Raw genomic sequence first — 16,176 nt, forward strand, 5'->3', positions numbered from 1 at the left:
TATAAATATAAACAAATATTTCTCAAATTGTTTTAATTACTGTCAAATATGGCATGTTTACAAATACCCCACCAAGTTTGTGTTTTTTTACAAATTCGGGGTAAATGTAAACGGTGGTTAAAAATTTAGAATTTCCTCTTTATCATATGAATAACAACTTGAAAAACGTTCAAGGAGGTATTTGACAAAAACTTTTTCAAATTCCAATAAAAGTTTTTGTTTTCTTCCTTTGATTCTTTATATAGGCGCCCAATATGCATCCTGAACAGCTCTGAAAGTCATATTTTTTGTTTTTTTTACGTCAAAGACCGATTTTCCACTAAAAATGATGGTGTTGGCTACTTTAAAATGTGACTCCGCGGCACTTTAGCAATAGTAATTGACTAAAAATACGTTATTTTTATTAAAACCAATAATTTCACCAAGAATGTATGTTTATATTTACCCCCAGAATACGTTGTTTACATTTACCCATTATGAAAAATATTCTGGGGTAAATGTAAACACATGCAAATCGACATAAATGTCCTGTATTTTAAAATTTGCTTGTATCACATAGAATCTACATCAAAATTAAAAACAAAAAAGTATTTGCAAATTATACTGACTTAATTGAATCTGCAAAAATATTTAATTTTTCTGAAAGACTAACGGCTTGTTTGGCACTTCAAAAAATTATCTTTCACGGAAAATACGCTCGTCGAATGAATTCTCTCTTGACAGCAATGAGCTTGACGTATAAGTTAAAAGATACATGAGTCCGCGATTTGTACTTATGTATGCGTCAAATAGATTTAACTGAAGCTTGTTATGAGCCATGTTTTCATTTACCCCTGTTTACATTTACCCACATTGACCCTAGTTAGTTAGTTAGTTAGTTAGTTAGTTAGTTAGTTAGTTAGTTAGTTAGTTAGTTAGTTAGTTAGTTAGTTAGTTAGTTAGTTAGTTAGTTAGTTAGTTAGTTAGTTAGTTAGTTAGTTAGTTAGTTAGTTAGTTAGTTAGTTAGTTAGTTAGTTAGTTAGTTAGTTAGTTAGTTAGTTAGTTAGTTAGTTAGTTCGTTAGTTAGTTAGTTAGTTAGTTAGTTAGTTAGTTAGTTAGTTAGTTAGTTAGTTAGTTAGTTAGTTAGTTAGTTAGTTAGTTAGTTAGTTAGTTAGTTAGTTAGTTAGTTAGTTAGTTAGTTAGTTAGTTAGTTAGTTAGTTAGTTAGTTAGTTAGTTAGTTAGTTAGTTAGTTAGTTAGTTAGTTAGTTAGTTAGTTAGTTAGTTAGTTAGTTAGTTAGTTAGTTAGTTAGTTAGTTAGTTAGTTAGTTAGTTAGTTAGTTAGTTAGTTAGTTAGTTAGTTAGTTAGTTAGTTAGTTAGTTAGTTAGTTAGTTAGTTAGTTAGTTAGTTAGTTAGTTAGTTAGTTAGTTAGTTAGTTAGTTAGTTAGTTAGTTAGTTAGTTAGTTAGTTAGTTAGTTAGTTAGTTAGTTAGTTAGTTAGTTAGTTAGTTAGTTAGTTAGTTAGTTAGTTAGTTAGTTAGTTAGTTAGTTAGTTAGTTAGTTAGTTAGTTAGTTAGTTAGTTAGTTAGTTAGTTAGTTAGTTAGTTAGTTAGTTAGTTAGTTAGTTAGTTAGTTAGTTAGTTAGTTAGTTAGTTAGTTAGTTAGTTAGTTAGTTAGTTAGTTAGTTAGTTAGTTAGTTAGTTAGTTAGTTAGTTAGTTAGTTAGTTAGTTAGTTAGTTAGTTAGTTAGTTAGTTAGTTAGTTAGTTAGTTAGTTAGTTAGTTAGTTAGTTAGTTAGTTAGTTAGTTAGTTAGTTAGTTAGTTAGTTAGTTAGTTAGTTAGTTAGTTAGTTAGTTAGTTAGTTAGTTAGTTAGTTAGTTAGTTAGTTAGTTCGTTAGTTAGTTAGTTAGTTAGTTAGTTAGTTAGTTAGTTAGTTAGTTAGTTCGTTAGTTAGTTAGTTAGTTAGTTAGTTAGTTAGTTAGTTAGTTAGTTAGTTAGTTAGTTAGTTAGTTAGTTAGGGTCAATGTGGGTAAATGTAAACAATTTCATGTCTTTTTTTTCTTTCGACTTTAGATTTTTTTATGTTTTCACGGAACAACTTAACAGTTATCTTCAAATGCAAATATGAAATGATGGCAATTCTTCTTTATAAATATAAACAAATATTTCTCAAATTGTTTTAATTACTGTCAAATATGGCATGTTTACAAATACCCCACCAAGTTTGTGTTTTTTTACAAATTCGGGGTAAATGTAAACGGTGGTTAAAAATTTAGAATTTCCTCTTTATCATATGAATAACAACTTGAAAAACGTTCAAGAAGGTATTTGACAAAAACTTTTTCAAATTCCAATAAAAGTTTTTGTTTTCTTCCTTTGATTCTTTATATAGGCGCCCAATATGCATCCTGAACAGCTCTGAAAGTCATATTTTTTGTTTTTTTTACGTCAAAGACCGATTTTCCACTAAAAATGATGGTGTTGGCTACTTTAAAATGTGACTCCGCGGCACTTTAGCAATAGTAATTGACTAAAAATACGTTATTTTTATTAAAACCAATAATTTCACCAAGAATGTATGTTTATATTTACCCCCAGAATACGTTGTTTACATTTACCCATTATGAAAAATATTCTGGGGTAAATGTAAACACATGCAAATCGACATAAATGTCCTGTATTTTAAAATTTGCTTGTATCACATAGAATCTACATCAAAATTAAAAACAAAAAAGTATTTGCAAATTATACTGACTTAATTGAATCTGCAAAAATATTTAATTTTTCTGAAAGACTAACGGCTTGTTTGGCACTTCAAAAAATTATCTTTCACGGAAAATACGCTCGTCGAATGAATTCTCTCTTGACAGCAATGAGCTTGACGTATAAGTTAAAAGATACATGAGTCCGCGATTTGTACTTAGGTATGTATGCGTCAAATAGATTTAACTGAAGCTTGTTATGAGCCATGTTTTCATTTACCCCTGTTTACATTTACCCACATTGACCCTAGTTAGTTAGTTAGTTAGTTAGTTAGTTAGTTAGTTAGTTAGTTAGTTAGTTAGTTAGTTAGTTAGTTAGTTAGTTAGTTAGTTAGTTAGTTAGTTAGTTAGTTAGTTAGTTAGTTAGTTAGTTAGTTAGTTAGTTAGTTAGTTAGTTAGTTAGTTAGTTAGTTAGTTAGTTAGTTAGTTAGTTAGTTAGTTAGTTAGTTAGTTAGTTAGTTAGTTAGTTAGTTAGTTAGTTAGTTAGTTAGTTAGTTAGTTAGTTAGTTAGTTAGTTAGTTAGTTAGTTAGTTAGTTAGTTATAAGTGAAGGTTACACAGTAAAGTGACCCCTCTAATAAAAGAAATAAATATAATTTAACTAAATAAAACTCAATGGATATGAAATTACAAAGCTTATACAAATTTGAAGCACATTTGACTAAACATGCATTTCTCTTTTAATTGCGTATTTTATGTAAAAATAAAATGTTTACTTTTATTTGTAATTCAACTAATTAATTTCGACCAGCTCCTAGATCAATTAAATGCTTCTGATGTAAGTGAAAAAACAACAATACAACAAAAAACTTACACAAATTAATTTCAAACACGATATCGGAAAATTTATTCCTTTTAACTCAATATATAATAGTATACAAACAAAAAATTACTTTATTATTTTAGGTTAAATGTTTTCCCACATTTCTTAGCCCATAACCAGCACTTAATCAAATTTCCTGACTAATTTTATTACACTCGAAAACATTAAAACAAATTTCCGATCACGAAACACACAAAAAAAAAAAATAATATTTTGCCCATAGGAATAAGTTTTTTCTTCATCATAGTACTGTGGTGGAACAAATAAAAAAACACTTCAAAATAAAAATAATGTATATTTTACATTAATTGCCCTTTGAACTTATATACATTAAACCACGAAGAACAATCATCTTTTTGTTATAAGCCAAAGGTACATCATATTATATTTTCAATTACGCGTACCCGAGTAATAAAAAAAAACACGACCCCTTTGATTGACGATTTTTTCTTCAAAATTCATTATTCTTGATCATAGAACATAAAAAAGCAAAAAAAAACTTTCTGTCACACGAACTTCAAAAAAAAAAAAAAATATAAGAAAGGGGTTAATTAAACAATTGGTCAAGGGTGGTCGACCGGGTATCGCCATCGATTATAATTTGTTATTTGTGTCGTAAACGCTATCAATTAGTCCGTCCGACTCCTTCACACGACACGACACCAAAAAAAAAAAAAAAAAAAAACCCCAACCAAAATGTCCTATCCTGTGTTGTCCTTAAATTGTAACTGTACCTATACAACGTGTGTGCAAACAACACTTAAAATGAAAGTGACATGGGTAAATATGACCTCTGCTTGGGTGTCACTTACAAACGAAAAAGAAAGTCCAACAAACAACCCTACGATCGAATGAAAGAAAACCAAACGAAAGAGCTGGGGTGAGAACTTTAACGCGTCTGTACTTTATGACCAGTTTTTTTTTTCTTTTTTTTATTTATCCGGAGCCAATGTCCATCGAAAGTGTGGGCATTGTTTGCATGTTTAATTATATCGAATCCAATTGGTTTTTTCGTCATCACTCCTTAATTTACATATGACACGCATATCCCTCAAGGATATATCCACTTCGAGTTGAACCTTCGTCGTATTCACATTATCTTCCTCTTCGTCGCCCGGTTAGATAAACACGAAAGGGGTTGCACACGACACATAGCAACTTCTTCGTCCTTTCTTTTCAATTTTTTCTTTTTTTTGGTCTCCTTTGGATTATGCAAAATTTATGACATTGTATCACGTCCTTGTGCTAACCACATCCTTTCGCATTGGAAAACAGTTTTCCTTTTTGTGAAATCCCATGTCACATTGCAATCGCTTGTGGGCCAGACATTGCGTATATCAGCAGCCGGTTTAGATATGACTCCCAACTTCATATTGACCACAGCCGCGTCGGAATGCAAGAAAAGCATCTTGTGGCACAAGGATACCCAACTCACACTTTGTCCTCGTCATCATCATTGTCCTCACATACGGTATATGGTACGGTATAATATGCTGACTTAGTGAGATTAGTTTTCTTGGAAAATCTTGTTTGAGTGGCACTGACTCAAGACTCTTATAATATTGTTCAAGAGTACACCCCTCGAGGGTAATATGGGTATTCAAGTCGAGTCGCATAAGTCTTTCAAATGTAGATATGACATGACATGGTCTGTTGTTTTCTTCTTTAAGATACAAGGATATGAGCTAAAAGTAGTTTGTGTGTGATGGATACGAGTATATCTGCGATGTCTGGTTAAAGGAAATCCGATATGAAGAAGACCACAGCGACTAATTGCTTAATTAGCATATGGTTTCGACATCTAAAACAGTCAGCCGAAGGAAGCTTTGTTTTTGTTTGTTTTGGGGTTGATGGTGGACTTTATTGTTTAATTTTTTTTTTCTATGTATGTATTTTCCTGACTCCTTTTCTTAGACATTTATATTGACAGGCATTATCATTACCTTTATATTGACTGACTGGAAGCTCCTTCTTGTGTAAACAATAAAGGCACGCGCTTAATACACATATACACACTTTTTTGGTAGTTGGGCTCCTTCCATTTTAATGACAGGTTTAAAAAAGTTTTAATTAAAAAAAGAAAAAAACAAATTTCATGCGTATATGGGAGATTCCGTGTGTTTGCGTTTGTTAAATATTAGACAAAGTGTAATTGGAGCAAAACAATAAGGGGTTGGAAATTGAAAATCGATTTGTTTAACTTTATTGTTTTGAAATTGAGGTCGCATCCGAAAAGGGTTAATTAAGAATTGATCAATTCAAGGAGCATTCATTTGGCATTTGTTGTTGATTTTAGATATTTGTCGATTTTTTAAGACTTTTACTATAGAAAATAAAAAAAAACTTGTTCTAAAAATTGAAATCTTTAGAGTGGTGATTTTAAAATTCTTGGGGTAGAAGAACCTTTGGTGAAAATATCATTGTTTTTTTAATATGAAAAAGTCTTTTTAGAAAAAAGTTTGCTTTTCATAATAAAATTTATATTTTTATTTAATATTTTCCGAGAAAATACGTACTTGTGAAGACTTTTTGAGTAAGTTTACATGGTTCCCCAAAATTTTTGGATCAGAGATATCTTGCTCACCGCCAGACACCTTTTTTTGGAGGTCGTCTAGGAGATCTACTACAAAAATAACGGAACCCAATATTTTTTTAAATACACTGCGAATTCTTTTTATACATAAAATTTGCTATATGTGTACATGTATTCTTTATGTTTATATAATTAAATGTCTCTTCACAAAAAAAAAACTTTTTTTCGCACTTACAACTTACCCTTTAAAATCATGGACTTATTCCTAAATCAGTTTATTATAATGATATTTCTTTCTTTTTCTTTTTTTATTTTAATTATTTTCTTTCTTATTTCTTTGAAATGAAACAAAACATTTCTGAAAGTGATTACTCATCATCATAAATATAATAATGGTGATATTATTATCTCTTTTATTTTTTTTTTCCACAAACTAAGTAAAATCTTCTTGACGATCAAATATTTGTCAGTAATTCATAAAAAAGTTCTAATTCGAGAAAAATCTCATCAAAAGTACCATTTTTCTGAAAATCGATTAAGTGAGATTAACCACTTAAAATTTATAGATAACTTACGCCACATACACACTGATAACAAATATACCAATGGCAGAAATTTTAAGTGGGGCCAAACCCCGGCAAACGGTCCCGAAAATGTGTGTTTTTTTTTTTGGAGTTTTTAGACTTTAGGGTAACCACCTAAAATTAGTCGCAACCTGTAGCGGGGAACTCCCTGAAAACAAAAATACCCATGGCAGACATTTTAAGTGGGGCCAAACCCCCGGTAGACGGTCTCGAAAATGCAGTTTTTCTGAAAATTGATTTATTTTACTTTTTCACATAACTTGCATATTATTGGACCAAGCAGAAAAAAATGTACAGCAATCTTGAAGATAATTTAATTTCCTACAGAATATGTCAAATAAGTTTTTTTTTTCGATTAAACTTTCGGTTTAAAAGGTGGTTTTTTTGAAACACGTCAAAGGGTGATTTTTTTATTTCCGTCATATCTCTTTTATTTGAGCTTTTTTGAAAATTAATTTGAAGTAAAAGTTGTTGATCTTTTTATTACCTTCATTCATTATATTAACGGTTTTTCGATTTGACAGACAGTTTATTTCGAAAAAAAAAACACAAAGCGCCTTCAAAATAGTGCAAATTCAGAATTTTTTTTTTTTTTTATTCAGAAAAAAGGTTACCAAATGCATTTTTCCGAATCAAAATAGTTTTATATAGGTTCTTTTTCAGGTAGCGATAACCCAAAATCCAGGCACAAAAAATTGTATTTCTTTTTTAAAATGGCTTCCATTTTCGTTTAAGTTTTTAATACAGTTTGATTAAAATTTGATTTTCTTGTATAAAAAAAAGAAGACAAGTGTTTAATTTCAATAATAATTTAGATGTAAATGAATAAAAGCTTGGCCACACCGGATGGTATATCCGGTAGCTGTACGGGTACTTGTATGAAAAAAATTTCGAACTGACACATCAACGTTCAGGTGTGGAATTTTTTTCAAACAATTACCCGTACCGCTACCGTATGTACCCTTCGGTGTGGCCAAGTCTTAAGTTTTTAATTCGAATGTTCTTATGTTTCAATAGTTTTGGTTAAATTTTAATGTTTTGTATTTGAAACTAATACATTTTAATTTTTACTTGCGATATAGGTAGGTACTACATATATGTACATATATCAAGTTATGCATTCGTACAAAAAAAAAAGTTGAGATAACATTTTTCCATGACATTACGATGGTAGACAATGCCAAAAAAGTGGGTCCCGGAAGTCCGTCTGTCTGTCAGTCTCTCAGTCTGTCTGTCTGTATACGAACCTACAGCCTAAACGGATGGACCGATTTATGTCAAACTTGGTATGTAGCGTTATTTGGCGACTCTCCAGAGGGATTTTTGAAATTTATTTTTTTGGACCAAAAATAACGGTACTTGTTATATACCGATTTTAGTAAAATTGAAATATCTCGAAAACGGCTCTAACGATTTTGTTTAAAAAATTCAAATGTTAGTTTTAAGCTAAGGTGTATCTTCTAATGAAAAATTTTTTTTTTGAAAATCATTATTAAAGGTACCTGCCATAGAACCGTTTTTTTTTTCAAATCCGATTATCTCCGAAACTGCTTATTCGATTTCAACGTAACTTTTTGTGAAGAAGCAATCCTTTAATTTAAATATAAACCAAAAATAAAATTAAAAAAAAAATAATTTTTGGATTTTTAAAAAAATTTTGATAATTTTTTTTTTGAAAAATCAAATTTTCGAAAACGGGACATTTAATTTTTTTTAAATTTTGTTTTAATATGCTGATTAGTGATTTTTTTTCCAAAAAATTATTTATAAAAAATTAGTTTTTTAAAAAACGGCTCTAACGATTTTGAAAATTTTTTTTCTAAAAATGCATGTTAATATATCAATCAAAACTACATACTTGATTTCAGATTTTATTTTATTTAAAAAAAAAAACGAATTTTATTTTTTTTTCCAAATTTCTATATAAAAAGTCTTAAAAATTTAAGCAACTTTAACTCTAAGAGCAAGTTCGTTCCACCCACTCGTGCATTTTATTTTTTTTTAAATTAATAAAAAAAATTATTAAAAAACTGTGTAATAAAATAGTAATATTAAAAACTAATAACACTGGTCTGCAAGGAAATCCTCCTTTAAATAAAACTATACTTTTCTAATGATTGTATTTAACCCCTCTACAAAATCTCATTATCAGTTCTTGGTGTTTAAGTTATCATACTTTCCCCTCAAATGTTTCCGTTTTACTTGAGTAAAACTAAAAATGCGAAAAAAAGATAGATTAAAATGGCCATACTTCGGTTAATTTTCAATGAAAAAATTTAGTGAGCACAGCATTTTGAAGGAAATTTAATCTTCTTTTTTTCTTTGGAGCAATGTTTATGTCTATCTAAACCCAAAAAAAAATTTACAACTAAAAAAACAAAAAAACTCAAAAAATCGATTTTTTTGACATTTTTTTATGATTGTTTCGACTATTGTGGTATGGAATTTTTTTTTTTTTTAATTTTTAAAAAACATTATTCCAATAGAAAATTTAATTCTCTACAAAAAGTTTTGTATGCAATATATCAAAATTTTGCTTGGTTTACGAGGTATATTGAAAAAATCAAAATGGGGGCTTTTGCACCCCTATCTTCAGTTTCCACCCTCTCATTTAATAGCACTCCGCGGTTTTATCTTCTTTTATAACCCATTCAACGTGAACGTCTTAGTTCCTTTCTAAACTACATAATCAATGGCCTATAATTTTTGTTTTGAAAAAGGCCTAATTCGAAAGGTTTTGTTAAAAAATACTACAGAATTTTTAACCGTGCAGACAACTTATTTTTTTGTGGGCCGGTGAGCTGCTGTTAACCGGGCAATAAAAAAAGTGGTGTAGGTATATTTTTGACCGGACCTATCTGTTTTTATGTAAATTGCAAATTGCTGAGGCATTCACTTAGATCTACAAAGTTTGTAACTCCAATCTTTCGAAAATGAGATTTCGACCCAATGTGTAAGATTTAAAGGTGAATATATGTTTTGTTCTTATTGCAAGTATCCATTTATTTACATCATCTCATAGTGTGTATAAGGAGCCTCATTGCCTCATGTTACCTATAATTTAATGCTAATAGCCTGCAACCAAAAAGCAAATAAAAAAAAAGTACCCTTTTTGACAGGTATAAGAAACCTAGTCACACGGAAAACCCCAGATTGTTATAACATATTAGCAATTGACCATTCAAGTCAAGTGCAATACATAATACCCCTGTCCACGCAATAAGGATCAATTATTCAAAAAAAAAAAACACAACAACTTAATTTTATTCACCCCATTTAAATTGACTTACCAAACTGGACATGATTATAACAATCCAATGACCGATTATGCCCAAACAAGAAAAAAAAAAAAAAAACATCCTGGACAATGGTCACACTCCAGGAGGTGACATGCAATCAAAAAGGTCATATTCATACAAATGGAACATGTTAATGTGTAAACACCGCAATCACAACACAAAAAACATACTCATAAATAACAAACATATCAAAGAGGGGTTGATTCTGTGAGGACTGACCTCAGGTCATCTCATTAGCTGAGCCTCTAAATCACCGCTGGAATCAGTGCCGGCCAATTTGTCATGAAACTGCCCTTCCCGATTACCCAGTTGTAGTTAACAACACGAACCTCTCGAAAAGACTCAATTATAATGTCACACGAAAGACCGGTTTTTCACCACAGCAGCAGTAGCATAGAGTATTGTTGCATATCCCAGAGGGATCTATGATGTGTTACGATAAAAGGACTCTTGCATGCTCATCGGACGAAAAAACCCCTCCCCATTTTTAAATGAAAAGTGAATTAATTTCATTTTCATATTTGTTTTATTTCGATGCGTTTGTATAATATATATATTATTTTGAAGCTGGACAGAGGTCAGTGGGAAAATTAATTTAAAGGTTCACCGATGCCAATTCGCCGCAAACCGAACTCAAGTTCAAGTATTTTGTCTGGATTTTAAGCATAAAACAGGAGGGAAATTTATGATAAAATGCCTTGCAGGCAAAACGATTGTTGCACTTTTTCCGAGGGTTGATAAGGATAACAATGATGCAACAATTAAGGATAATTTTTTTTTTTTTTTTTGTATTCTTATTTCTATAAATGCGGTCGGCAGTTGGTGGTGAGTTGTGTCGTGGCCAGACGATTAATTTTACAACGAAAAGACTAAGAATCTTTTTTTTTAGTCTTTCTGTGTTTTATTTTTTTTAGAATGAAAAGGATATTATCTAACAAACAAACAAGCCAGACTAAATAGAAGAAAAATTATTATTATTTGATCCTTCCCTTGGGCATCGGACATATTTTTTTTTTGTGTTTGTTCTTATTTTACAATTCTGAGAGATTTTGATTAAAAATGTAAGAAGAGAGACATTTAAAAAGGGTGACCGAACTTAGGCATTCCTTTTTTTTTTTCGTTTTTCAGAAAATGGGTATCGAATTTATTTTGTTGAAAAAAAAAAATATATATATGTATAACTGATGACTGTCTGAAGGTTGTCTGTGGTTTGACATTATTGTTGCATTTTTCATTTTTTTTCTCGTTCTTTTGAATAGTTTTCAATAGCTGAAAGATATAGAAAGTCGTTTAGCGTTTTTATCCTTACAACAGTGCATTTTTATGCATTGGAAGAAAGAAAACTATTCAAGTAAAAAAAAAAAAAATTGCCACATTTTTAAATTGCCACACATTTAGATCTATAAATTTTAACAATTTTGTTACTAAAAAAAAAAAACTAGTTGATTGGCGATACGAAAAGTTATTGTCGAAAACTTTCAAAGGGACCAATGTTTATCTTTTCTTATATAGAACGTAGTACATTTCCGCAATTTTTTTTAACAAAGGTTCAGTTTAAATCCTTATTCTGGTCACCATTTTGTAAAAGGGCAATTCCATGGTAGCTCACGTTACATTCAGAAAATATTTTTAATACATAAATAGACATTTTTTTGTTAATTTAAATATAAATTGATACGAAAAAACTGTCAATGAATGTAGCATTTTCATTACTTTTGTAATAATTTTTTTTTTATTTTGACCATTTAGGGTAAGCGGGGGTAGATTTGACACCAGGGCACATTTGACTTTGCGTTTTTCGGTATGATCGTGCCCTTAATTAACAATAGTTTGGATGAAAAAAGAAGCTTAGTTTGATTTAAAGAAATTTTGCGAAATTTCGCAGTCTTTCATTAACTTTTCGCGAAGTACCACGAGTTTTCGTGTTTTTTGTATTTCTGATTTAATTTTTGACCACCGATTTCTGAACCTAATAAAACAGTTTTTTTTTAATGGTGTATCAATATTTTGATAGCACTAAGCGTAAAATTAAGTAAATTAAAACCAGCTTTGTAAAAAAATAATATTAGTTAGGTATTGAAAAAAAAGATTTAAATGGAGAGATTTTTTGAAATATTTTATGGTTTTTTTGTTTTTTCTTCTTCTATTTAGAAAATAAATTTTTTGATTTTTTTTTTCGTTATATTGTTTAGTAGATTGTTTAAAACCAAAAATTTATTTTTTTTTTCTAATAAAACAATAGACAAGCAAGATTCGCTGATAGTTTTAAAAATATAATGCACACGATGTGGGGTTTAATCCACCATTGTCAAATGTACACCCGGTCCCGGGGCACTTTTGACAAAATGACTTTTTTTAGAAAACATTATTTTTTTAAATGTTGTAATATGGTAAAACAAAAAAATTTACTGTTAGTATAATCTTGAATAGTCAATAAATCAAATACAAAACAAAACATTGGAAAAAATTAACAGTTTTCGAAAATACAGACCTTTAAAAATTAAGTGTCAAATGTACCCCCTTCTCCCCTACCTACTAAGAAAAAATAAAAGTCTGTTGGTAACTCACGTTACATAAATCGTGCACGAGTTTTAAGAGTTCAAAAGCATGAAGTTTTTCTGTAAATTTTTGAATCTTAATTTACATACAAAATTGCAAGCTTTTATTGAAATTAGTGACAAAACAAAACATTTTTTCAATATTTCGAGGAAAAATTTGAAAATATTTAAGTAAGTCACGTTATATTAATTTAGTGACTCATGTTATCTGCCATTTGTGTTGAAAAAGTAAAGAATAAATGCATTTTAAAATCAAATATTGTGTAACAAAGCTCTATGGTGTCGGTTGTTCCAAGTAGGTGGTATTTTCTTCATTCCTTTATGTTCTTCGTACGTCGATCAAAGTCTTTGTTCAATGTTGATATTTGGAAAATTCTTCGGCGGGAAGCTTTACCAAAACACACCTATGAATTTTCAGCCTTCTTTAGATCTTTGTAAGATTTTTTCTTCAACCGGGCATCGTTCATGGAGTAAAATGCAAAACATTAATGCATAAAGTTCATAAATTCTCTAATTCTTACAATGTGAAAGTGATCGAGAATTAAAATAATTTATAGCTCAAATTCACAGCGTTACTCGACCACATTCATCGATGTGAGGAATACAAAATTCCGAAAGAAAAAAAAATATCGGAATAACCGTTCGTTATGACAATTTGTAATGTACCTTATCTTCAAACATACCTTCTCTTCAAAAAATCCGTACACCGAAAAAAAAATTGAATAATAACAGCTATCAAATTAACATTTTTGAGTGACAAAAGTCGTCCAACAATTAAAATATCAATTTTGATATTTTATCATATCATTTTGACATTTTTTAATTTTATGGGTGGATAATGAAAATTTCACTTTGACAATTAAAATATCATTTTGACATTTTTTTAAGTTTAAGTGGGGTCGTTTGAACGCGACACTACTCGAAGTGTCTTGCACTCCATATGTTTTGATGCAGAAATGTTCCTTGGGGTCTAAATAGTAAGAAAAAAGCTTTTTTAAAATTTTCTATCGAGCTATTCGTTTTTTATGAGCTTAATAAGTTATGAAAAAACGTACTTTTACGTACTTTTTCACACGTTTTTGTTAATAACTCTGTTAATAATAATGGTAGAAACTCAAATAATGGTTCTATTTTTAGAAGAAATATGCTTCTTTTTAACGGCATTTCAATAAAATTAGTGGCATTTTTAGATCTTCAGATATTCGAATCTAAGTCCGTTCATTTTTTCTGCCCAATTCGATTTCACTAATCAAAAAGTTTTTTTTTTATAGAAGTCAGGGTATACTTTTCTAATGGTTTTTCGTATGCTGAACTCGAATCCGAAGTCAAAAAAATTCCATCACATCAAGTTTTTGAGATATTACCGTTAGAAAATCAAAAATACCCTTTTTTAACAGTTTTTGAGGTTATGTCATCTTGCGTGATAATTTTTTATGATTACATTTGTAGCGGTTTCTTAAAGAACTAAGTTTCTTCTTTTAAAATCCGTTTAAATCATTTCGATATCGCTTTTCTTCTCCAAGAAATCCTAAAATCAATTCAACATGTTTGGTGAATATTCTCTATGAAAAAAATCTTCATGGCAAATCGCAAAAAATTTTTGCATTCCTTTAAGTTTTTTGGTTAGTCAAAAATTTTCTTACCTATAAACTTACCTAAAAACTTAAAGGAATGCAAACATTTTTTGCGATTTGCCATGAAACCCCAAACTATGTCAAGTAAAATCTTATTGCCGATCAAATTTTCTCAGTAAATCATACATTTTACTTCGAAAAAACACAAAGCGCCTTTAAATTAGTATACATTAAGAATTTTTTATTTAATATTTTTCAACAATTTAGAATGAGAAATTGATATGAAAAAATGATAATAAAATATAAAAAAAATTTCCAAAATGTGACATTTAAACATCATCCTGATAATAAAAATATTGTTTTAACATTTTAAATATCATAAAACACATTTTATAGAGCATTTTTGGCTGATATTTAAAAAATGTTAATTTGATACTTAAAAAATGTTAAATTGATATTGGTTTTTTTTTTTTCGGTGTACCATCAAAAATGTCATTTATTTTCAAACTAGTGCATTTTTTTTTTTGGAGTAGGGCATTTTTCATCATCAAATTAGGACATTTTTAAAACTAAGCCTTATTTGAAAGAATGGCATTTTTAATTTAATTTAGGGTATTGTCGCTTAATACGGCTGTTTTCAGTACGATTTAAGGAATACCATCTGGTCCAGTATAGATTTGTGGAAGCTAAGATCTTTTAGAACTCCTGTTGTTGTGAAAAAGCTATTATTTTCGCTGTCCAGCAAGGAATGTCTCATGACACTTTTTTTCGCCATCAAATTGCTTAAATTACCAAAAAGTATTTTGCCTTAATACCAACATGGTCATGTAATAATTGTTTTTAAAGAGAATTACACATTTTTCTGGCTTTTAATCTTTTCCGGTTTTCTTCAGTGGAAACCTTGATAACCTGTTAACTATTCAGATCAATCGATGATTTTTTTCCGTTCCGTTTAATCCGTTTTTGGATGAAAAGACTCATTCCGGAAAGAGTTAAATTTATTATTATATCTTTAAATGGGTTTGATGGGAACAAATGGGTAAAAAATTCTGAATTCAAACATTGGTCAAATGAGTCGAGCGTCGATTGCACAATCACTATACTACTGTACACAAATGCTAAAAATTTTAACTTAAATATTTCTATGTATTTTTTACTCCTCCTTTAGTCAGGATTAAAATCTTATTTTGTCTTGTAAAAGATGTCCCTTACCTATGGATTTAAAAAATAATTTTTTGTATTTATCCCCATAAATCACCATTCTTAAATATACACTAAGATGGATTACACAGTTTTTAACAAGTTTTATAGAAATTGAAATCTTGTTTTGTAGCTCCAGTCTACGACACTTACTTAATTCAACAAAACCCCTGACTTGCGGCAATTTATTATCAAATTACTCTCGTATCTACAATTTAATTCTATATACCCACTCCCATTAAAAATGAAGATTTATTTCATTATTTCACCAAAAAAAAAAAAATTACCGTAAATTTCCATACTCAACAAGTTCAATGAATTCCCAAAGGAAACATTTAAAAACTTTTTCGCAAATTCATCTTGCATGCCTTCAGCTGGAATATAGAAAATTAAATGCTCACTCAGTCTGTCTCTCCTCCCTCCGAACCCACACAAATAATTTGATTGTGCAAAAATTCATATATCAACCACTTAACCGCATCTACAAGCTCATTATGGTTATACTCTTTCCACCCGCAGATCTCTCTCTAACACAATCAGAGTCCTTAAAAAAGACGCGACGTCACGAAGCGTTCGCATACGTTACAAAAGTTTTATTCACACAATTAGGAAATTGGCACGCACTTGAATTGCCTCTACTCCCCACAACAGTAACCAGTATTCACCACCCCTCAACCCTCACTCACATATCACATGCGAAAAACACATTATTAAGTCGTCAAATCATGTTATTTTTCCAACCCCTCTGCAGCACCTTGCGTTTCATACAAGTTACCATCAGTTTTTCGCATACGTTTTTCCAATTTTGCAAAAACAGGAAAACACAAGGAAATTTAAAAGTTTCACAAGGGGATCCGGTTGGTTTTCC

This window comes from Episyrphus balteatus, chromosome 4 (genome assembly GCF_945859705.1).
Source record: "Episyrphus balteatus chromosome 4, idEpiBalt1.1, whole genome shotgun sequence".
Lineage (NCBI taxonomy): Eukaryota > Metazoa > Arthropoda > Insecta > Diptera > Syrphidae > Episyrphus > Episyrphus balteatus.